At 41.5% G+C, this 25,377-nt stretch overlaps 1 long non-coding RNA gene across 4 annotated transcripts; it reads right to left on the reverse strand.

Annotated features, from left to right (window-relative positions):
• Window positions 1-11,675: 11,675 nt before the first annotated feature.
• Window positions 11,676-25,003, reverse strand: LOC144530003 (uncharacterized). 4 transcript variants are annotated; one of them, XR_013503073.1, is made up of 5 exons: window positions 24,887-24,996; window positions 24,721-24,794; window positions 24,546-24,596; window positions 12,144-12,161; window positions 11,676-12,042 (listed from the first exon to the last, which is right to left on the reverse strand). It is a non-coding gene; the product is annotated as an uncharacterized LOC144530003 (long non-coding RNA). The 4 variants fall into 4 exon arrangements; XR_013503074.1 differs by lacking the exon at window positions 12,144-12,161 and having other exon boundaries at window positions 24,540-24,596; XR_013503076.1 differs by lacking the exons at window positions 24,546-24,596; window positions 24,721-24,794; window positions 24,887-24,996 and adding exons at window positions 12,322-12,395; window positions 12,492-12,568 and having other exon boundaries at window positions 12,144-12,200.
• Between the last annotated feature and the right edge of the window lie 374 nt (window positions 25,004-25,377).

The following is a 25,377-nucleotide window of genomic DNA, read 5'->3' on the forward strand; positions in this document are numbered from 1 at the left end:
AAGGCATCTATGGAGCTAGAACAGTGACAGTAACCTGAGGTATTAAAAATAGAAATTGCCATTGAAACCACAAGTATTGGCACTGAAAAATGTTCAACTGAAAAAAAAAAAAAAATCAAAATCCTATTATTTTACTTTATTTTGATATTGCATATCAATAGCACAATGCATCATGATGCATATATATATATATATATATATATATATATATATATATATATATATATATATATATAATGCATTTCAATTACAATCTTTACACATTTTCTTGATTGAAAGTTTTTTTACGCTGTCAGGATTTTTACAATGTCACTGGTTTTCAGTTTCAACTTTCTGTCACCGTTTTGGCGTAGAGGGGAGTGGCTTGAGGGGAGGGACTAGGAGGGCGCGATTTAGGGATAATTTGCATACTCGTGAGAGTGACTGTGCACGCCTATAGCGCACCCCTCCACCTGAAAAAAATGTAGACTGTATATAAGAATGGACCAACAGATCCTGTTGCTCTGGACGGAGACCAGTGAAGGCCTTTAGAAGCACTTTTCCGGTAAGCGCTGAGCGTTACTGCACAGCCTCCAACTAAGAGAAACAACGTAAATGTGACGTGAGCAACATGTCTGAAAGTTGTAAGTCTTCTGGTAGCTGTGCCAAGAGAAATCTCAATCATTCCCAATCTTGCAGAGACGGAGAGCGTAGGTATATGTAAGGAGATAATATGGACACAGGCTAATTATTGCTAACTAAAATGCTAGTTAACATTAGTAATTAAACTTAAACAGCTAATGTAAGTCCAAACTGCTAGCGAGCTTCTCCTGTACTATACGGTAATTCCTCTACTATGCGACAGTAAGTCGCGTGGTTATGACACAATTGTTAGCCTATTTTTACAAAAACGTATACTACAGAGCCATAACGTGAGGTACAAGGTAATGGAGCCCTTTAAACATAGTCGTGTTTCTTTAGAAATAAACAATGGACAAATAAAGTCTTTAAACGCTTCAGATGTAAAGTTATTCGCTGTCAAAGTGACGTCAAAATGAATGGCAGTCAATGGAATGCTAACGTCGGGTGATCGCTTTGTAGCATCAAAATGGCGCCATAGAAGATTTGAGCTCTGAAGCGAAGCTTACCCCCTTGGAAAAAACGGCCTTGAGTCCGCCATCCTCATCAACCCGGGTTGTCCTCACAAATGCCTGGAATGACCTTATGACTGCGATGACTTGGACAAGTTCACCTGCAGCCACCAAATCTCAAGTAAGTCTGTTTACTTCTGCAGGTTTTTTGTTGTTGGTTTTTTTTTTTCCAATAAAAGCGGGCAGGTTTAATGTTAACTTTTAATGGACGTTGTGCTGTTTTGGCAGATGTTAGCACGAACACAAGCTAACGTTAATGATAGATAATACCGCACGTCAGCTAACATTGGCTAAATTGTGGCTAATAGTAATGTTAGCTAGCTAATTTCTCCCGCCCGGGATCAATCAGTCTCAACCTGTCCTCTATAATCTAGTGTTTTTTCATATTCTGTTTTCTAGGAGTTTGAGGCCAGTGTTATTGCTGCTGCACATGGCCTCATAAACGTGCTAACGCAAAACATTCAGCAGCATCGGCCCCCCAGTACAGCTCAAACACAAAGCATTACATCAGGCCAAAAGAGGTGTTGCTGAAGTGGATAGAGATGGCAGACTCGCGGCTCCAACAGATAACGGTAATCAAATTTGCTTTTCTAATATTGTAGAACTTTTATGGTGACCTGTAAATAAAGAGGCCGCATTGGCTGTGTCGGGCTATTCAATCAATCAGACATTATTTGTATAACGTTAGCACGGTTCATTCATTGCAGTTAGGGGTGTCCTTTTAAAAATATGCTTACCAACGCTTGTTAACTATTATTAACCGATGTAAATATTAATATTAAACTACTTAGAACGGATGAGTGTACGCTGCACTTGACTGCACCTGTGTATGACCACATAATAGACCAGATCTCCATGTAGGAAAATGTTAAGGAGCTGGGAGAAAGTGACTGTGTTTGCTGGCACTTATTAGAGAACGCCAATACAGGCTGTAGGCCATACATAATGCCAACATAATAAACCTACTGAACTACACATCTCTTTTTAGCCCCGTGCTCTCTGTCTGCCGCAAACACACCCGGTTACAGGCACACGGAACATAACATCCCTTCCCCATGACTGTACTCCAAAGGTATTTGCTGACTGACGGGTTTCTAGGCAAATCACACACTCACTAACAGGCATAGCGCGTTCACTGACATCTCTTAAACAAACTGCCTTAGAACATAACAGTTAACATTATAAACATGTATCTCAGTCGATTACATTTTTAACTGATAGTGTTAATCGGTTTACTTGGACATCCCGTATTGCAATACATCTATGTATTTTTTGTAAACAAAAGTATTTTTATGGTATTTCTGGATGAAGGCATAACTATTGCATGTCTCATCCAATTTCATTGAGTTGTGTGTATATTCTGTATAATTACAGGCTCCTTCGATCGGGAGGCAGTTCATGGAAAGAATGTTAGGAAGGCTTCAGGAAGTTCTGCAACGTCAGCCAGTGGATTTTGACTATTTACATTTTGTTTTAAGCCATGAAATGGGACTTGTACACTCTTTTGCTAATGTAGTAAGAACTGCCACAAGATGTTGTTCGTGCCTTGTCTGATGTTTTGAGAATTCTTTGTTTGTAAGAGGAGCAGCAAAGACCTTTAGCTTCTTCCTATGTAGAGGTTGTGGGGGGTAGTAGGGGACAGCTAAAAAATTTGTTGTATCAAAAGAACATCTGCAAAACCTCATTGATATGCAGCTGTCCATCCCCTGCATAGCTAAGCTACTTGGTGTCTGCAAAAGGACTGTGTTTCGGCGGATGCAAGAAGAGGGACTATCAGTTAAAGGATCATACAGCAACCTGACAAATGAGGAGCTGGACAGCCTTGTGTGTTCAGTTAAATTGAGGATGCCACATATTGGCTACAGAATAATGAAGGGCGAACTACAAGCTATGAGACACCGTGTAAGATGGGAGCAGGTTTCAGCGTCCATGCACAGGGTGAATTCTGCAGGGATCTTTGAGAGATTTACAGGCTTGGGCTGTGTGGCTAGAAGAATATATTCCGTCAAGGGTCCCCACTAACTGGTCCACGTGGACACAAACCACAAACTTATCAGGTACAGTACATCTCTCTGTAGAATATGGGTGAGCCATATACATAAATTTTGTCTGTTGTAACAAAAGTCTTTTTCTGTCTTGTTTGTTTTGTCTGAGCTTACAAATAATTTGATGTAACTCTGACCATCTGAAGAACATTGTCTCGAATACTAAGACAGTGAAGTTTTTTTTGTGTCCAGTGATTGCACAATCCTAGTTGAACAGTGTGAAATATATGAATTAATGAAGAAAATATTATTATTTATATTATATACCCCCTATTAAAGCATCCATTTATATTCTGAACAAATTGTGTAAAATAAAAATGTCATAATTACATTCATTTCACTTCAGTTTTCCTGTATATTGTCACATTTGTATGAAAGATGCTGGTTACATCACCTGACCATAATGCTTCTACATTCAAAAGCCATTGTTTGAGTAACACTTCTCCTGTCACTGAATTATTGTGGGTTTTATGTATTTTAAAGCTGCTGTTCATGTCCAGCAGTAGGTGTCACCACTCTTTTTCTGTGATATTCTAGTCACATGGTCATCTTGCATAATAACATTTCTCCTTGAATAATCTCCAGAATCTGGTGTGAAAATTAAAAACTGACAAAATTCATTTTTCTTCAGATATGGCATTGTCATCTTTGCCGGGATCGATGTTATTCACGAAAGGTAAACATTTAAATTGGATGTTTTTATTTTTGTTCCAAACAAACTCATTGTAACTGGACCTACCATATTCTATAAGGTATATTTACTAAAGTATTTTGTTTCTATGCTGTAGATCATGTACCTAGGTGCTTCCAACAACAACAAGGCATCAACTGCACTTGGCTTCTTCATGAGCTCTGTTGAAAAGTTTGGCTTTCCATTAAGGTAATAGGATGGTAAGAGTCTCCAGTATTGTCCTTTTTCATCAAGATGCATTGGCTGAAAACATTACGCTTAGTCTTAAACATTAGTCTTATGTTATAATTTAGAGTTCGAGGAGACCAAGGGGTAGAACACGTTGGCATCACTCACTGTATGTTCACTGTTCGTGGCTGTGGCAGAGCAAGCTACATATCTGGAAAAAGGTAAATATCAAAATAAGGGTTACTTTTGTTTGTTGGTATAAGGTTTGGTACCCCAAATCACAAGACGGTACAGTATTTTCCCAATTATCCTATGTGTTTATTTAGACAGCTTACCACTTATACTCTTGTGACTACCGAAATGAAATGTATGTGAATGTGATATCAGCTTTTCAGAATTGCTTTCAAAGATGTCAACAGCAGCATCTCGTCTAGAAATTATTCAGATACAATGGGATAATCAGCACTTATTGTAAACTGTTTGCGGCAGAAGTTTTAGAGGTTGCAATTGCAAAACCATCAAAATGTCTTCTGTGATTTGTGTATTTATGCCTGTAATATAAAATATGTACTGATTCTTTAAAATGGTGCACTGATAAGTTTTTGTATTTATCTTGTAGGGTGGAGCGCTTGTGGCATGATGTGTGGATGGCGGTAACGTGTACATTACGAACTACTTCAGTCTTGAAGAGGATTGCCTGCTAGATCCCTCCAACAGTCTGCATTTATTTTGTGCCCACTATGTATTTGTACCATGCCTCCAGAGGGACCTTGACACTTTCACAGAAGGGTGGGATAACCATGCCATGCGAACTGAACAAAACCTGACTCCCAATCAACTTTGGACAATAGGACTTCTCCAAAACCCTGTGCCTGCTCCAGAGAACTTAGAGTTTCAGCAAAAAAATGTGCACTTCAACATTTTTAAAATTTTGTTTTGGATAATTTTGATATAAATGAAATGCAAACCTAATCATTTGAGTTTAATCGTTTTGTGAAGTATTCTAAAAGCATCTGTAGTCTTATAAAATAACTTGTCAATTACAGGATATACAAGATCTTTTCTTGGACTGGAACCATGACAGAGCGACAGAAGAGTCTGCCAGTGGCGTAATTCTACCACCCATCCAGTGCCCTCTGGGGTCACAGGCTATGGCAGAACTGAGAACAGTCATTAACCCTATGATTACCTCCCAGGACAATGGCAGAGACCTTTACAAGGCTGCACTTGACTATGTGATTCTTCACGCATAAACATGGCAGGATAACACACAAAAACTAAAGGTACATAAGCCTAACAAAGAATAGTGACTTTCCTGCCTCTCTCCAGCATCATGCAGCACGTTTTCTTCATCACATTGGATGTCTGCATCATCTCTAAATACAAATGAATGTGGTGTTTCCATTGCGTTCACCTCCATTACTTTCTGAAAAACAGGAAGTCCACAGTTTAACTATAGTAAAGGTAGTGTTTTTCACTATTTTTTTTATAGCTGTGTATGTAACCTCAGACATCTTACCTGGACATATTGGTATCTTTGCTCTTTTAACTGTTTCTCTCAAATAGTCTATAACTGTCTCATTCTTATTTGGTGTTTGTACAATAAAAGGCTTTCTGAGCTTTCTCTGTGTAAATACCGTAAATGTTCACTAACTAGTCTAAAACAAGACACCTGCTTAGGCTTTCAGCTAAAATTGCAATCAGCAGTGTTTGATAGGCACCAGACTGAAATCTATTCTGTTTTAAATCTGTAGTTAACAATTTTGACAGCAGTGTGTTAGCGTTTGAACAAAGTGCTATAAATCTAGTGTTGTTCACGTTGTGGTTAAAGCCATGAGATAAGTGTGTAGAGTTTTGAAAACTGTGTTCAAGCAATGAAAAACAAACACATGATTTCGCATGAACTGCTGCTGTGCAGACTGTAGTTTGAATTTTGCATGTTACTCCAGTTGTGCCCACTGTCGTTTAGCAATCGAAAAAAAACTAACATGGACTAAGCTGTACACTTTCAATGAATAACAAATAAATACAGCCAAGTAAGAACTCGACTTTTGACCATGATGTTAATTTCTACTGGCCTATGCACATTAACTTATGATGTAGTTAACATTCATAAAGAAAAAGAGAACCCAAATCAAACTGAGGTTTATTTGACATCAACCAGATTTGTTATCAAGTCAATCTTGAAGACCATTTAATTGGAATATACTTGTAAAGAACTCCAAATTCCACAGAAAATGTATTTCACTTGAATGACATGGAAGTACTACATCTGTGGAAGATGGAGCAATTTGAAAGCTCTTCAATAGTAACAGTAACCTTGATCTGAGGAACAGAAACTGAGCATCACACTTGCGGTTGTATCCTTACGCTATGTACTTACTTTTCAATCTATTCTGTTAACAATGCTCCTAAAATACACATTTTGTAATTTTTCAGTATAAAAGCCAACATGCTATAACAGAATCTGGCCCTTATTTTCCATGCAAATGTGTTTACATTGAATATTTATACAAAAGAGTTAATCATTTACTTAACATATTTTTCAAACATCTTGCCATTAACGGCATCTCTTGAAAATGCCTAACGCACAATACTGCCTGACGTTGACTAGTAAAACATGGGTGGTCATGAAAACATGGCTTCTAAATTCGGCCGAAACCTCTACTCATTCTGATCGCTACTGTCATTATATCTCTGAACTCACTGTATGTATTCATATGTGCAACAGGAAGATTTATTGTATTTGTGCAGGCACTCACAATTGGGTAACAAATGTGGTGACCAGGCATTTGTTCTTTGCAGTGGTGTTCAAATCTTACATTTATTTTAAAATCTGCCTTTTCTGAGGGAACTGTTAAGACCGACAAGCTCAAGTTTATTTGCTGTTCCAGACATTCTTCATTCAGACTTTGTGGTGCTTCTCGGGTCAAAGGCTCACACACACCCTGGTCTTCATCCTGACCCGCATGATGGGAAAAACAACAAAACCAAAAAACATTTTTTAAAACAAATCAGCCTTTTATTACAATGATGTAAGAATCAAAAACACATTTCTGGAAAACACAGCCCGAATTCAGCCTGCACCTACTGCATTATCTTTTTTAAGTATTAATATGACTGGGAGGAGTGGCTTCATTTAGACTAACATATTCTTCATGTCCCAGCCATGTTTCAGTAAGACAGAATAGATCAATTTGATTATCTGATATCAAATCATTTACCAATATTGCTTTAGAAGACAGAGATCTAATATTTAATAGTCCACATTTGATTCTCCTTTTCTGTTCTATCGTTGCAGTGGTTGTTTTAATTCCAATTTGGTTGATAAGTATAGCACCTTGTTGGTTTACGTTTGATTTTACCGATCTCAGTCGGGGGACAGACACAGTAGTTATGGGATTATGAATGGGTGGCTGCTCCAAAGGAAGCACAGAGGAGCGTGTAGCGCTGTACCTGTGATTACTGATATTATTGATTCTTACTGGAATGATATAGCTGGTCTGTGTGTTAGCAGAGTTATTTATAAAGGAGTGAGAGCTTATGGGAGAGTGAGACTGGGAAGTGCGCTTGTGCGTGTGTTTACGGGGTGCAGACAGTCAATCTAAGGTCTGGGTCTGCACCCAGGTCTTGGTCTGCACGGCGTGCCGCAGATTCTCACATAGCATCTGGCTGCCGCGTCTATTGGGATGAATCCCGTTCCTGCTGAACAGGGAGCCACGTTCCCAAAACAGATTAAAATTGTCAATAAAACCTATCTTGTGGATGTTGCATGTATGCTGGAGCCAGGTGTTGAGGATGAGTAGGCATACTCCGCGACCTCGAGATGAAAGTGGGCCCGAAATAAAAATCTTCTTCTCAGTGCTTTTTAAAGCTTCAATCAGAGTACCAAAGTCTCTCTTTGTGTGCTCACTCTGCTGATAGGACATGTCGTTATGTCCACAATGGACCACGATGCGTTTAATAGAGATCGGGAGTGAGGGTATCAGGTCCACAGCTTTAGCCAGGTTGTCTGCAACTTTGGCTCCAGGAAAGCAGTGTGTGACAGCATTAAAAAACCGTATATCCCGGGTGATGGAGTCACCAATAATTATTGTGGTTGGGGGGAATTGCGGACGAGGAGTGGGGGGGCGTGAATGGCCGGTGGCAGGAACAAAACAGGCAGTATCGGTTTCAGATGGACAAGGAAAAGAAGAGGAATATTGCTTACCATTCGGTGGGGGAGATTGTTTTTGAGGAACGTTGTCATTTGGCTGGTTCAGGCAAGGGATGCCATCGGACCGTCTGACTACCGCATCCCTCAGAAGTTTTCGCCGCAAGGCAGCGGTCCTCTCCCGTGACGACAGCTGGTCAGTCGGCTTTGAGGCGAGCCTGGGTAACCACATCGGCCGTTACCGGGGGAACATTCGGCTTCGACAGGGCATCGAAGCGACTGGAGAGGCTGAGGGCAGGAGGCGATGGAGCCCTACCCGAGGCTCTCTTTCGGCCGCGAACCACTGTAGTCCAGGATGGCCTGATGGTCGGTGTCGAACTAGAAGATGGATGTGTATCCTGGAAAGCCGCCAAGAGAGTTGTGATTTAGAGCGATTGATTTTGAGCAACGTCCAGGTAGGCTGTTAACAAGGCATCTTTAGTTTTTAAGTCCTCTGAGAGCCGACGAACTTCTTCCCTATGGTCAGAAATTTCTTTGTTTGCATTTTCAAACAACGAGGAAATCCTGTGGGGAAATGGGGACTCACCAGGTGTGGAGGCAGCCATGGAGCTGGCGTTAGCCTGAAGCTAATGTTTACTACTCGTAGAAAATGTGCGGTCCTCCACGCACAGGTACGTAGATTTGCGTAGATGCTGGCTCTTTCTAGAGACTAAAGGCTACCAGGCGGCAAATAAGAAACAAAAAACTAAGCAACTAGTACAACATTTTTCTCGAAATAATACTGTTTTCCTCCATCTGTCTTCTCTCCCTCTACACTCTCATACTGCGTTACCTTCCGGTTCCGGTTCAAATATCATTGAACCGGAACCATCATAATGGAGACACTCTAATTGGCTCATCTGGAAAAAACAAGAAACTTTTTTTTTTTTTGTATTGTTAATTATACTGTATAGCGTATTAATTGATGCTTCAAAATCAAGAGTGAAGTCAACAATAAAGGTAAAATCCAGAGTCCAGGAAATTTGGTCTGAAGAACTGCAGGTGCACTTTTTGAAGAAAAGATTATGCCTTCAGTCATCCAATCAGCTGTCAAAGGTGTTTTGATTTTCTATTTGTCTCAAAAGTGTGAGATGTGATGAACTGATGCACTAGGGGATAATCCTAAGAATGAGTTGTCTACTGTCCATGCAAGACTTACAACTAATCTCGTAGCTGTTGGGAAACAATGAAGTGGTGTTCACTGGACATGATTCATGTACAGCTTTATGTTGTTTGTGCATGCTTCCTAAAATAATTTACATCACATTTTAAATCTACTTAAGTAAAAATGGTACATCCAATTTACACTGCAGGATTATTATCTGGAGAAACCGGGCGCCCTGATAGCTCAGTTGGTAGACCAGGCGCCCATATAAAAAGGTTTACTCCTCGACGCAGCAGGCCCGGGTTTGACTCCGACCTGCAGCCCTATGCTGCATGTCATTCCCCCCTCTCTCTCCCCTTTCATATCATCAGCTGTCCTGTCAAATAAAGGCCTAAAAATGCCCAAAATATAATCTTAAAAAACAATTATTTGGAGAAACCAAATAAAAGGACAAAGGTAGCACTTAGAGTTCAGATATCTCCAGGCCAGAGATTACTTTTATAAAGAAATGAAACAGAGGATAGTGAACCTGAATTGCTCAATAAATGTTTTGATGCATTAAAAGTTAATGATAACAATTGACATCATTTCATGATGCAGTTATTTAAAGCGAGCTGCAATCCATAAATAGATATTGATTTACACTTTTACGGATGACTAATAACTGAAGAAAGTCAACTTTGCCTCCCACAAATTATGTTATTCTGTTAAATGGTCAGTAAGTTGCAACTTGCTCTAACCTCTTAAAAAACCAAATTACAAGCGGTACATCTCCCATATACTTTGACACTCTGGGATGTGCCTGACATCATTGGAAAGGAAACAGTCTCAAGTTTTTGTTATAAGTGTCAGGGTGATTCTAGGCCTTACTGCCACAGAGTTACAGAGGCTAGAATGGAAGGTTTTTAATTCCGTCCAAGTCATACATGTAAACACATCTGGTAAGATACAGATACACATGTAGAATTTCTTTCTACAGATATGTCTGTCCGTTTTTCTTAATTCTAGGGCTGTCAATCGATTAAAAAATGTAATCTAATTAATTAAATACTCTGTGATTAATGAATCGAAATTAATCGCATACATAATTAACGGTGCCTGAACTGATACTTTTTAAGAAAGTAAAAAAAGAAAAGAATAAAAAGGGTACTAAACAACAGTTGGTGACATTAAAGAACGGCTTGTTTATTGCTAAGGCCATATGGTCAAAATTAAATGATTTAATAATAATGTATAACAATAACAATAACTTATTTCACTAGTAAATTGCTGTTGAACGACAAAAACAACAACCAGATAGGAAAAGGACATTTACAATAACTTCAAATGCACCACGAGGCTGTAGTTTACCAGTTTCAATGAACGCACCGGCTGTGTTTTTTTTTTTTTTCACCGTCTGTGTTGTTTCTCCGACGGCTGCTGCAGATTGTTACATCCCGGTGTTGAATCCTCTACAGTAAAACAGTCAAACTTTACACCGTTTAGCGTTAGCTGTCAGCATTTTAACCGTGTTTAATCCAGCTATTAGCTAGCGGTAGGCTAACGTTAGCTGCTGTTGAGTATAGTGTTAACTAGCATCACATGCAGCGGGGTTTGTGTTTCCTGTAACGTCTGTTTCAGAGCAGCAGAAAGAAGCGCAGACATATCAGTGGCACCAGATTTTCGTCTGTATGCAAACATTAATATGGAATGGATTAATCTGCGTTAATTTCTTTAATCGAAATGAACGCGTTATTTTGACAGCCCTACTTATTTCAATTTGAAAAGTGCAAAGAAAAAAGTCAATAAAGTACAAAATAAAACACTTCTCAAATACACAAACACACCCACATCAATCAAACACATACTTGAAATAACTATATACATAAATATATAGAAATAAGTAATTATAAATTGCACAGGGTGTGATATGCTTATGGCCCTGTTTTTGCTTTGACACAGCTCCAGCCATTACAGGGTTAAAATTTCAGGGTCAAATTAGGTGTCTGTCAACTTGGCTGTTCATTGGCTAAAAATGTAGACGGGTCTTATAGCATTTAAATCTAACTGGTCTGAGCAAATGTCGCTCGAATGCACGTGAGGCTTACATGGTGTCAGAGGCATCCTCGGCTTACATAATGTAATGTGAACCATGTATGTGGTGGCTCATTCTGACCACAGTCCTCACAACAGTCAGACAGACACTCAAATGTGTTGGGAAACAGTGAAGGTGTTGAAACTTTGTCTATCTATCTATCTATCTATCTATCTATCTATCTATCGAAAAAGTTTGATTATACACATCTTTTTACACAGCTTCATCAATGTTCCTCATACATATGGATTGTAAGAAAAACAAACATACTGTATTTGGTTCATGTTTTCCATATGAGGTTTATTTGCCAGCTGCTTCAGAGAATAAAGTGATTTTGATCCACATGTTTAATTGAACCTACTGTAAGACAACATTTAAATTTGAAAAGAGAAAGAAACAGTTGTCGTGAAAAGCTGACACAAAACAAAGCTGATGATAAAATTCATTCACTTATTGATCTCTAGCGAAATTCCAGATTTTACTTAGTAGTTTATTGGAAGAGGGCAAGTAAAGGCCTGAGCCACCATGGGATGTTCAACGTAGGTGGGTTAGTCACCGTAGGTGGCACAATCACCGGAGGTGGCATAACCACCGGAGGACGTGGCATAAAAACCGGAGGACGTGGCCAGTATACACGCTTAAAGAGAAACAGAAACATTTGTTATCAAATATGCATCATACAAATTGAGATTCAGATGAGTTGAATGTTGAGCTGTAGAGGTTTGAGAAAGCACTCACCTCATTGGAATTTGAGCCGGAGTGTGACCGAGCAAGTCGTTTGTGCTCCATATCCGTCTGTAGAAAATCCACAATATCAAGTTTGATATTGCCTACATTATACTATTACAATAATAATAATGATATCACCATATAAGAACACTGTTATTGATACTGAATATGAGAATGTTACACTTACAGGCTGAGCCAGAGCAAAGCTCAGGAGGCATCCAAGCACAAATACTACCTTCAGCATGGTTACAGTGATCACACCTGTTGAAAAGGAAATATTAAAGATGTGCTCAGATGGACAGCTTTTCAAAATAACAAAATTGTGAAAATCACAATTTTCACAATTCATATAATTACGTTTAAGTCACAACTTCAGCAGATTGTCTCGCAGACGGTCGAGGAGGTTGTTCGTGTTGCTCTGAATGTGGAGCTTTTCTTATATACAGTTACTGGAATGGATGTCATCTCATTAGCATACAGTATTGTTGGGAAACAGCAAATATTAGGAAATCTTCCATTTCCACATTTCAAGATGTGGCTAATCCTCCACCAGGTCTCTCTTGCAAATGTGACCAAGTGTCTCAATGAGATTACCTGTATAAATAAAGGTTTAATAAAAATGAATAAGATTATTGCTGTTTGGCATAACTTTAGACAACACCAAACATATATATTTTTTAAAAGGTCTGTCTGAAGGCATTTATTAGTTTGAGACTTTTGGAAAGTGGGAAAACAAAATAATCCCCAAAACTACTGTATCGCAGAGCTATCTCTTTAACCAAATCACACATTTTAGGCTATTCTGTGTTTTTCCTTTTGATAACTAATGTAATAGTTTTGTTCTGTCAGAATAAAGTAGTGTGGTGTTGAATAAGCACAATGCTCAAATGCTTTTGAAAAATAAAAACAATGAAAGAATAAAATTGGAGGTCTATGTCTTGATCATTTTTTTTTTTTAGTAATGTTATTTTGAGTCACTCGAGAAATAAATGCTGAACATGAGAAACAGTTAGCATATCTTGAATTCAGCTTTTCTCTCTTTGCTAGTTTGTTGCCTCATTTTCCTGCTGGAGGAGGAGGAGTATTAAGACTTGCCAACAGAAATTGTTGTCACGGCTTGGTTAGGTTGATAGCTGCAGTAAAGTGAGAGGTACTGAAGTAATAATTGGCACATCTGGGGAACACAGTAAAAAACATTTATTTTATAGCTTAATAATTTATGCTTCAAAGTCAAAAGTGAAGTCAACAGTGAAGGTAAAATACAGATTCCAGGACATTTGGTCTGAAGAGCTGCAGGTGCATTTTTTAAAGAAAAGATTATGCCTTTAGTCATCCAATCAGCTGTCAAAGGTGTTTCAATTTTGTATTTTTCTCAAAAGTGTGAAATGTGATAGGGGCTAAAGCAAAACGAATCAGGTAAAAATCTGAATAACACATCATTGACAAGCAGCTCATAAAATGATCATCTTGGCAACAGGTTTTATCATGTGTCGTTTCCTGACAGGCTGCATGTTTAGTAATGCAGGAGCCCCACAATGTTTGCAGATATACAGGTGCTGGTCATATAATTAGAATATCATGAAAAAGTTGATTTATTTCAGTAATTCCATTCAAAAAGTGAAACTTGTATAATGTATACATTCATTCCACACAGACTGATATATTTCAAGTGTTTATTTCTTTTAATTGTAATGATTATAACTGACAACTAATGAAAACCCCAAATTCAGTATCTCAGAAAATTAGAATATTACTTAAGACCAATACAAAAAAAGGATTTTTAGAAATGTTGGCCAACTGAAAAGTATGAATATGAAAAGTGTGAGCATGTACAGTACTCAATACTTAGTTGGGGCTCCTTTTGCCTGAATTACTGCAGCAATGTGGCGTGCCATGGAGTCGATCTGTCTGTGGCACTGCTCAGGTGTTATGAGAGCCCAGGTTGCTCTGATAGTGGCCTTCAGCTCTTCTGCATTGTTGGGTCTGGCGTATCGCATCTTCCTCTTCACAATACCCCATAGATTTTCTATAGGGTTAAGGTCAGGCGAGTTTGCTGGCCAATTAAGAACAGGGATACCATGGTCCTTAAACCAGGTACTGGTAGCTCTGGCACTGTGTGCAGGTGCCAAGTCCTGTTGGAAAATGAAATCTGCATCTCCATAAAGTTGGTCAGCAGCAGGAAGCATGAAGTGCTCTAAAACTTCCTGGTAGACGACCTTGGACCTCAGAAAACACAGTGGACCAACACCAGCAGATGACATGGCACCCTAAACCATCACTGACTGTGGAAACTTTACACTGGACTTCAAGCAACGTGGATTCTGTGCCTCTCCTCTCTTCCTCCAGACTCTGGGACCTTGATTTCCAAAGGAAATGCAAAATTTACTTTCATCAGAGAACATAACTTTGGACCACTCAGCAGCAGTCCAGTCCTTTTTGTCTTTAGCCCAGGCGAGACGCTTCTGACGCTGTGTCTTGTTCAGGAGTGGCTTGACACAAGGAATGCGACAGCTGAAACCCATGTTTTGCATACGTCTGTGCGTGGTGGTTCTTGAAGCACTGACTCCAGCTGCAGTCCACTCTTTGTGAATCTCCCCCACATTTTTGAATGGGTTTTGAATTGAATTGAATGGGATAGAGGATGCATGATAGTGACAAAATATATACATATGTACATAATATATATATATATATATATATATATATATATATATATATATATATATATATATATATATATATATATATATATATATATATATATATATATATGGGACACCGCTCTCCTCCCGGCACCCGGCAGCAGACAGAACAAATACGACGGGGCATCATTCGTCGTTGAGTGAGGATAGGACCGAGTGAGTCAGAGAGGGCTCGGACATATCCCGCAAATAGAAATGGATGAAAGGGCATGGGGATGCCCAAGATACCGCTGCGCAGATGTCGCCTACTGACATGCCTCTGAACAGAGCTGGTGATGCCGATAGTGCCCTTGTAGAATGTGCCCGGATGCCCTGGGGGGGCTCCGCCCCCTCCGTGTCATAGGCCTGGGTGATAGCCTCGCGCAGCCAGTGAGACAGACACTGTTTTGACAGGGCCGCTCCTTGGGAGTGTTCCCTATAGTGAACAAACAGCTGCTCTGTCCGCCTTATGTTCGCCGTGCGTAAAACGTACTGTGATAACGCACGTACCGGGCACAATCGGTGGGAAACTTCCTCCGCGTCGTTGTTATGAGGCGGGGGGAAAAAACCCTGGAGGGAAAAAACCCTCGACCAAAAGGAGTTTGTTAAAATTTTCGGTGTGAAAGAAGGGTTAGGCTGTAGGGTGGCTGCGCTCTGTCCTCTCTAATGGAGAGACAGGACGGCAAAACTGACAGCGCGCATAATTCGCTCACTCGCTTGGCTGACGTCAGGGCAAGGAGAAGCGCCGTTTTTAGAGACAGCAACCTGAGAGGAGCTTGTGTCAAGGGCTCGAAAGGAGGATTCCCCAGAGCTCGAAGCACCAGGGCCAGATCCCATTGGGCTGTGAAAGAGCGCACTGCGGGTTTCTGTTGTCTGACCCCTTTCAAAAAATGCTTTACTAGGGGATGCGCAAAAGCCGTTCTGTCTCCATAGCCTTCGTGGCAGGATGAAATGGCTGTTGCGTAGGCTTTGACTGTGGACAGAGCCAAGTCTTTATCTACCAATGTTTGGAGATGAGTGAACACGAGAGGCAGGGGACATGATATAGGGTCTGTTTTCCTCTCCGTGCACCAGCACTGGAAAGTGGACCAACGCGCCACGTAACACGCTGTTGTAGAGGGGGCTCTCGCGCTCTGAATAGTGCGCACCACGGCAGGAGGCAAGCCTAACCTCTGCAAGCGTTCCCGCTCAGCAGCCAGCCCCACAGTCGCTGGGTTATCACCGGGGGGTGGGATATCGCGCCGTCCAGCTGTGACAGGGCGTCCTCGCGCCACGGCAATTGCCAGGGGGGGCCCGCCAGCAGCTGGACCAGCGTCGGGAACCAGGATGCGCTCGTGCGCTCCGGTGCCACCAGGATGACCGACAGATTCTCCTCCTGGATGCGTTCCAGGAGACGAGGGATCAGAGGGACTGGGGGAAAAGCATACAGGAGGGTTCTGGGCCAGGGATGGTGGGAGAAAGCGTCCACGCCGAGGGGTGGATTGTCCCGTGTGCTCAAGGAAAACCACAGAGCGCACTGTGTGTTTTCTCGTGAGGCGAACAGATCCACCTCCGCTTCCCCGAACCTGCTCCACAGCTTCTGAACGATTTCCACTCATTGTGAGAGGGCCCTCCCCTCGACATTAGGTCTGCCGCCCGGTTTAGTATCCCGGGGATGTAAACAGCCTTGAGGGACAGCAGAAGATTGTGCGCCCACAACAGAAGGCTCTTGGCTATTTCCAGTAGCCGGGCCGAACGTAAGCCGCCCTGGCGATTTATGTCTGTTTGTACGACAACATGCCTCCCCACTACCACTGGGGCGAAGTGCTTTAAAACCTTCAGCACCGTGGACAGCTCCAGGCAGTTTATGTGTGGGAGAGGGTGGGAGAGGGGGAGGTAGCCATTCCCCTCCCACCACCTGTGATTCGCACATCCCTCCCCAGCCAGTGAGGGACACATCCGTGTACACTGTCACATATGACGTTACCTTGCCCAGGGGAACCCCAGCTGACAAGGTCCGGGGGTTTCCCCAATATGACAGGTCTGACTGCAGAGAAGGAGGGATGGTCAGCATTCGCCACTTGTGGCGTATGGGGTCGATGCGCTGACAGAGGAACCACCTCTGGAGTTTTCTCATGTTCAGAAGCCCCAGGGGTACTACCATGTAGCCCGCGGACATCATGCCCAGAAGGCGCATGACGGACAGCGCTGACACCTTTGCGCGTGGCGTGGTACGCGACAGGAGAGAGATCAGCGCATCTTGCCTTGGCGTTGACAGCCTGGCCCTCATAATAATCGAGTTTAGCACTATGCCCAGATAAACTATCCATTGTGTGGGAACCAATGAGCTTTTCTGCCAGTTTATTGTGAAACCCAGTGTCTGCAGGTGCTGCAGAACTGCCACAGTGTGCAGCGCCGCCGTTTCCCGAGAGGGAGCCAGGATGAGCAAATCGTCCAGATAAAACAGGACTCTGATGCTTTGGCAGTTGGCGGAGACAGCAGAGGCTAGCAAAGCTATGTTGTTTTGCGCCCCCAAGCCCCGGGCCACACATTGGTGAGACCGGTCAGTAACCTGGGCGCAAACCTGATCCGGGGGGGACGGGGGGGTCGGCTTCCGGTGGCTGAAAAATGTAGCCTTTAGAAGCAGGATCGACGCCAGGCTCTGCTCCAGGGGGGCGACCGAAGGGAAGCCTGCCTCTGTGTCGCCATGAACCCGTGTGAACGGGGCATAGCGAGAGACTGGAGCCCTCAGTTTCACGGGCTGAAAGAGAGCCTCCTCCATGAATGGCCAAAGCTCCGTTAAGCGCGGCCAGAGTGGAGCCCGTTTGGATGGCGGTTCCTGAGAGTAGACGTCACCGCTCAGGAGGCCGCAAGTGGGGGCTGGAAGCTCCGCCGGGAGCGCTATGCCTCTCTGGTCCGCCGCCTTTTTAATGATGTCTGGCAGGTCCAGAAAAAGAGCCCTGGTGGTGGAGGGTGGGGCCACAGACGGCAGAGGGGAAGACCGCTGAGGCGGCGCCCCTGGCCGTTCTGGAGACGGGTAGAGCCGTAGTGGGAAGGCATCGATCCCTGTCTCGAGTTCCAGTCCTCTCAGCGGGGAGAAAGGAAAACCGGTGAGGGAATCGTCATTCGGGGGAGACGAGTCATCCGTCGTGCCCGTCGAAGACTCCCTCTTCCAGCGGTTCCAGGGTGTCGACGGTGTCACGTCGGTCTGCTCAGCTGCCAGAAAGCATCCGCCCGCCGTTGGAGCTCTTTAGATGGCAGGCGGGCGCAGAATGGGCAGGAGGCGTCGGAGGTGAGAGCCTTGCCGGCGTGAGAGGCGCCGAGGCAGGTCTCGCAGCAGGTCCGGCGAAAAGATGTAGCCGGTCTCGCAGGAGGGGCAGAAGCGGACGCCGCTGGAGCCGGAGGTCTTCATAATCTTCTTCATACTGCTTGCTTGAAGAAAAAGTGGGAGCAGAGCAACGGGTCCGCTCTGTTTATATACAGTATTTCCGGACGTAGTTGAAGCCCAAGCGGTACGCAAGGGAGGGAAAAAAAATCTTCACGACTGCGCATGCGCGAAGGGATAAACCCATAGCGTGGCTTAGAGGGCGAAGCCTATACGAAATAGAACAGCCAGCCTCTTTAGCAATGACCTTTTGTGTCTTGCCCTCCTTGTGCAAGGTGTCAATGGTCATCTTTTGGACAGCTGTCAGCAGTCAGCAGTCTTCCCCGTGATTGTGTAGCCTACAGAACTAGACTGAGAGACCATTTAAAGGCCTTTGCAGGTGTTTTGAGTTAATTAGCTGATTAGAGTGTGACACCAGGTGTCTTCAATATTGAACCTTTTCACAATATTCTAATTTTCTGAGATACTGAATTTGGGGTTTTCATTAGTTGTCAGTTCTAATCATCAAAAGTAAAAGAAATAAACACTTGAACTATATCAGTCTGTGTGGAATGAATGTATACATTAGTTTCACTTTTTCAATGGAATTACTGAAATAAATCAACTTTTTCATGGTATTCTAATTATATGACCAGCACCTGTACATGAAGATACTGTCATTTTGCAGGCTTGGACCCAAGTGCAGGAAGGCGAGGAGTGTGCAGCAGTTTGAAATAATAATAATTTAATGAGAACACAAAGAGACTTACAAACATGTAAGCTGAGCAGGGGCCCGTTTCAGAAAGCAGGTTTAGTGAAAACTCTGTCTGTATCAGGCGCATTTTAGTGCAGTTTCTTATCGGCATGAATAAAAAAAATTGTGAAATTTTGTTGTTTTTTTCTAAAAACTTCTAAAGCATTTCCTTTTGTCGACGATCCCGTTGATGAAGAAGCTGCTTTACTTCGCAGAGTGTTGTCGGGAGATGATATTGAAGCCCAGACAATTTAATTTTCAGATAACTTCCTATTTGAGCAGTATCGTTTTTCAATTTATGCAGCCTAGGCTACATAACCTTATCCGTCCTCATATCACTAACGTCACCCATCTTGCAGCATCATGCAGATTATTTGTGTCACATTATTATTTTTTTTAAACGGTAGCTTTCTTTACAACATTGGTGATGCAGAGCATTTTAGTAAAGCCACTGTAGCGCCGTCAGAAGATTGTGCCTCGCTCTGAAACGTGTTTTAAATGTTTTTGTAGTGTTCCCTGGACACAAACCAGTAAGAGCCATTAAAAATGAGTTCCACAGTATTGCAGGTGAATGATGTAAACCCTTTGAAATAAAAGATTATGAATTATAATTCTGTTAATGATGTTGCTGCAGTCTCAGTGGGATTAGTAGGCGTAGTACTTTTTCGTCCGCAGTATTGCACCTACATGAAATAGATTATAGGTTCAATACCATCTCACCAGTAATATTAGGCTATGCTTATGATTAAATATGATACACTATATTGGAGCCAGTTGAGGTGGTTCGGGCATCTGGTAAGGATGCCCTGGGCGCCTCCCTAGGAGGTGTTCCAGGCACGTCCCAGCTGGGAGGAGGCCTCGGGGGAGACCCAGGACTAGGTGGAGGGATTATATCTCTAACCTGGCCTGGGAACGCTCGGGATCCCCCAGTCGGAGCTGGTTAATGTGGCCCGGGAAAGGGAAGTTTGGGGTCCCCTGCTGGAGCTGCTGCCCCCGCGACCCGACCCCGGATAAGCGGATGAAGATGGATGGATGGATGGATATTGGAATATTTACTCTAGCAGCAATTTTCTCCCACGCAAATTCTCTCTCTTCTGCAGCAGCCGCTGTGTTGTTTTATTAACTCGCTGTATGTGCGCATGAGTATTTCCGCTGACCCGTTTGTGGTTGTTGCCATGGTGAATCATAGTATCATGGCTCCATTCATGCTGCCTTTTTATTGTGGTGGTGCACGCGCGTGAACCTACTCTGAGTTTATTGAACCAACTCATATCAGCTGTTTTAAACAGAAAACTCTGAGTTTCCCATCTCATGGTAAATCAACTCAGACATCAGGCTTAGACTCAGAGTTTGTTAAACCTCCTTCCTGAAACGGGCCCCTGGTGAGTAAATCCAGAAAAACTGGAACACGGAAGGAACGGGTAAAAATCCAGGAGCACAAAAACACAACACACAGGATGGAACTCTTTATAAACGACAGACGATGAATGACAAACGACAATCAACCAGCAACAGACAAAGAAAGCACAGAGACTAAATACACAGGATAATGAGGTAACAAGGGACAGGTGACACAAGGCTGGGGAACAGTTTTTTTTTTTTTTTTTACCATCGCTTTGGCGCCCCCATGGTGCTGCGCCCCTATGCACCGCATACACACTTTTTGCGCCACTGATAACAAGGTAACAAGGGACAGGTGACACAAGGCTGGGGAACAGGTGAAAGACATCAGGGCGGAGCAAACAATCACAAAGGCGGGAAAACCAAAAGACAGGAAGTAAAACAAGACAACACATAGGGGAACAGAGAGACTACAAAATAAAACAGGAAATAGAAAACCAAACAGAAAACATGAAACCAACTAAACACAGAAACTTGACACTGGACGAGACGTGACAGCTACATCTAGGAAAATGATTGCCTTTTCAGTCATTATGCACAGCCAAGCTTTGCAAAAAATAACTGACCTACAAATGTAATTATTGTGGAAATCCCAAAGATAACAAATGTTATGTCACATGAAATTACTGGGCAATTTGTATAAAATTATGCAGAAGACATCTACAATTTCCCATTTGGTGTAATTAAATAACACTGGGTAACACTGAAATCTGGTTAAAGAGTTTCTGAAATATGTTAGAAGGAGTTGGTAATTTGTTTTTAAACGTGTTGTTTTTGTACAGTATTTTCCAGAGATTTCTTCCTCATAAAAAAACAATGTGCATGTTGCCTTTCAGTCTCTCTCTTTTTTGTTTAGAACAATCTTTCTCTAAGTTTCCCTTTTTCTGTTCACCTATTATGGGCACACCTGTTCATGCCACTACCCATGTCTTAAGTCCTTTATTTCAATCACTGTTGCTCCTGGTGTTAATAAATGTGTATATCTACGAGAAAATTGCTTTTATTACTTAACTCATATGACGAACAGGTGACAATGCGCAGCTTCACACTGCCTATGAGGTTGCTTTGAAATAAGATCACAGAGAAAGGGATCTGTTAAAGTGCCACTTTGTGTTCTTTTGCTAAAGCGACCCATACAAATTCTAATTCTCACTGATGCAGAGCCAGTGGACCAAGGAGAGGAATCAGCTGTCTGTTTGAAGGGGATTATATTAGTGCAATACAATTTCAAAAACACTTCTTGCAAAGACTTTTATGCTTATTTGTTGAGCAACCGAAAACTGCTGGGAAAGATCAGCTCTACAGCAAAATATGGATGGGCAGACAAAGAGGATGAAGAAGAAAAGCAAGATGAAGAAGAAAAGCAGGATGAAGAAGACAACTAAAGCTTAAAAGTATAGATCCTTTTTGTTTGTTTTATTATTTATCTTATTACATTGAAAAGGTATTTAGATATTTTAGTTGAAGCTGGATTTTCTAACACAGAAGAGGTCATATTTAGAACATTATTTCATATATTTATTTAATTGAAAAGAGAGCTACTGTTTTGTTACAGGTTGTTACAGATTTTATTTTATTTTATTACAGAAGTTATGTTTGTACCACTGAGGCATAATAAAGCATGTTCATTAACCTCTGAGAAGCCTGTCTGAATTTGTGTCTCGAGGCCGGGCTGAGTGTCCTCTTTTTTGGAAATCAAAATATGGTCACCCTAGGGTTCGGTGTCTTGCTCAAGGGAAACCAAGCTCCAGCTACCAGTCCACAGTCCATACTTGGTCCATAACGGTACTTGAATTCAAATCTAAATAAACAATTTGTCAAAATGTCTTCAAATTCAGTCAAAATCACCCAGCAACAGTATGAAATAAAATGCAAATGTAAAACGGATGTATTAATTACTTGTTGGTATCAGCAATTATCATGATAACAAATACTTAATACTTATTATTATAAAAATAGCTGTGATATTAAATTATCATTATACATATAATAATAATAATGCTAATCATACATACAATAACAATAATAATGATAATAACTGTAATTATAATTGTGTAATTTATGGTTAGAGGTTTATGTTTACTATACTTAACACGGATGTATTCATAATTTCTTTCAGTGTTTGTTTCTGTGTGAGTCATCTTCGTAGCATTCAGTTATGAAGTCAGAGGGAGGGGTTTTATTTCGGCCAGCTCACTGTTGCACATTTTGGGAGTTGGTGGGGATCTTACAATGCGTATGGCTTCCGTCTCTATTGCTGTTTTGTTAGTTTTGTTTAACTTCAGTGTATATTAATGTATCATTCTGTAACAAACACTATTTTTTTTTCCAGGTCAAGTACATCAGACCCAGCTTATGGCCCCACAAAGGCCTAGGCCCAGACTCCACTAACGTCCATAGAAAAGTCTGCTGTACTTTGTTACTAGCTGCGACAGCAACACATTGTTTTCACCTTGTGAGTCTGTATGTATGTCATCATGGCAAAATGTGGTCCTGGAGAAACCTACTGCTGTAGTGACAACTACCACCGAGGCGGATATGAGTACTTGGGTGTTTAAATTTCTGTCTGTCTGTCTGCGGACTGATGTAGTCACCACGACAGTGCCACAACCGTGCAAGATGCAGTCACGAAACTTTAGAGGTGTGTAGTTGAGATCAATGTGAAGGCAGAGTTCGAAGATGGGTGTGGTCCAACCAAGAGTGCCGGAAGCAGAGGGGTAGAAAGTAAAGAAGGGGCCATTGGCCCTCCCACTTTAAACGCCCAACACTGTCAAGGTTTGGTTAAGTTGACAGCTATGGTAAAGTGACGGATACTGAAGCATTAATTGGCTCATCTGGAAAACACAAGAAACTTTTTTTTTTTTTATGGTATTGTTATTATACTGTATAGCTTATTAATTGATGCTTCAAAATCAAGAGTGAAGTCAACAATAAAGGTAAAATCCAGAGTCTAGGAAATTTGGTCTGAAGAACTGCAGGTGCACATTTTGAAGAAAAGATTATGCCTTCAGTCATCCAATCAGCTGTCAAAGGTGTTTTGATTTTATATTTGTCTCAAAAGTGTGAGATGTGATGAACTGATGCACTAGGGGATAATCCTAAGAATGAGTTGTCTACTGTCCATGCAAGACTTACAACTAATCTCGTAGCTGTTGGGAAACAATGAAGTGGTGTTCACTGGACATGATTCATGTACAGCTTTATGTTGTTTGTATGAAACCAAAATAAAAGGACAAAGGTAGCACTTAGAGTTCAGATATCTCCAGGCCAGAGATGAAATGAAGAAATGAAACAGAGGATAGTGAACCTAAATTGCTCAATAAATGTTTTGATGCATTAAAAGTTAATGATAACAATCATCTATTTAACTGATGCAATTATTTAAAGCGAGCTGCAATCAATAAATAGATATTGATTTACACTTTAACGCATGACTAATAATTGAAGAAAGTCAACTTTGCCTCCCACAAATAATGTAATTCTGTTAAATGGTTAGTAAGTTGCAATTTGCTTTAAACATAATGTAATGTTCTGACCACAGTCCTCACAACAGTCAGACAGACACTCAAATGTGTTGGGAAACAGTGAAGGTGTTGAAACTTTGTCTATCTATCTATCTATCTATCTATCTATCTATCTATCTATCTATCTATCTATCTATCTATCTATCTATCTATCGAAAAAGTTTGATTATACAGAACTTTTTACACAGCTTCATCAATGTTCCTCATACATATGGATTGTAAGAAAAACAATCACACCACAATTTGGTCCATGTTTTCCATATGAAGTTTATTTGTCTGCTACTACAGAGAATAAAGTGATTTTGATCCACATGTTAGTTGAACCTACTGTAAGACAACATTTAAATTTGAAAAGAGAAAGAAACAGTTGTCGTGAAAAGCTGACACAAAACAAAGCTGATGTCAAAATTCATTCACTTATTGATCTTTAGCAAAATTCCAGATTTTACTTAGTAGTTTATTGGAAGAAGGCAAGTATGTTCTTGAGCCACGGTGGGATAGTCACCGTAGGTGGCATAACCACTGGAGGTGGCGGAACCACCGGAGGTGGCATAACCACCGGAGGTGGCATTACCACCGGAGGACGTGGCCGGTATATACGCTTAAAGAGAAACAGAAACATTTGTTATCAAATATGCATCATACAAATTGAGATTCGGATGAGTTGAATGTTGAGCTGTAGAGGTTTGAGAAAGCACTCACCTCATTGGAGTTTGAGCCGGAGTGTGACCGAGCAAGTCGTTTGTGCTCCATATCCGTCTGTAGAAAATCCACAATAGCAGGTTTGATATTGTCTACATTATACTATTACAATAATAATAATAATGATATCACCATATAAGAACCCTGGTATTGATATTGAATATGAGAATGTTACACTTACAGGCTGAGCCAGAGCGAAGCTCAGGAGGCATCCAAGCACAAATACTACCTTCAGCATGGTTACAGTGATCACACCTGTTGAAAAAGGAAATATTAAAGATGTGCCCAGATGGACAGCTTTTCATAATATCAGGAAAAATCACAGGTTTCACAATTCATATAATTACCTTTAAGTCACAACTTCAGCAGATTGTCTCGCAGACGGTCGAGGAGGTTGTTAGTATTGCTCTGAATGTGGAGCTTTCTTATATACAGTTACTGGAATGGATGTCAGCTCATTAGCATACAGTATTGTTTTGTTTTCCACATATCAAGGTGTGTCTAATCCTCCACCTCTTGCTCGTGCTCTTGCCAACCTGATCTCACAGAATTCTGTGAAATGAACACGGCCCCTTAACTCAAAATCTGTGTCAGTTTCACGGAATCGCAAAACATTCCGTGATGGGACCCACGGAAGAATTCCGTTAAATAAACACGGCCCCTTAAGGAAAAAAGGTCATGGGTGGGCTTACGGTTCCATGACACGTGGGAAGAACGGGACAGTTGGGTTCAGGAAAAAGGGTCTGGGACACGCGGGGAAACGGAAAAGAAGAAAGCAACTTTCGGGAAACTTGACATGCGGGACACGAACATCGGTACTCCTGGGTGAACAGTTTCT

The sequence above is a fragment of the Sander vitreus genome, chromosome 2 (genome assembly GCF_031162955.1).
Source record: "Sander vitreus isolate 19-12246 chromosome 2, sanVit1, whole genome shotgun sequence".
NCBI classification, from domain to species: Eukaryota; Metazoa; Chordata; class Actinopteri; order Perciformes; family Percidae; genus Sander; species Sander vitreus.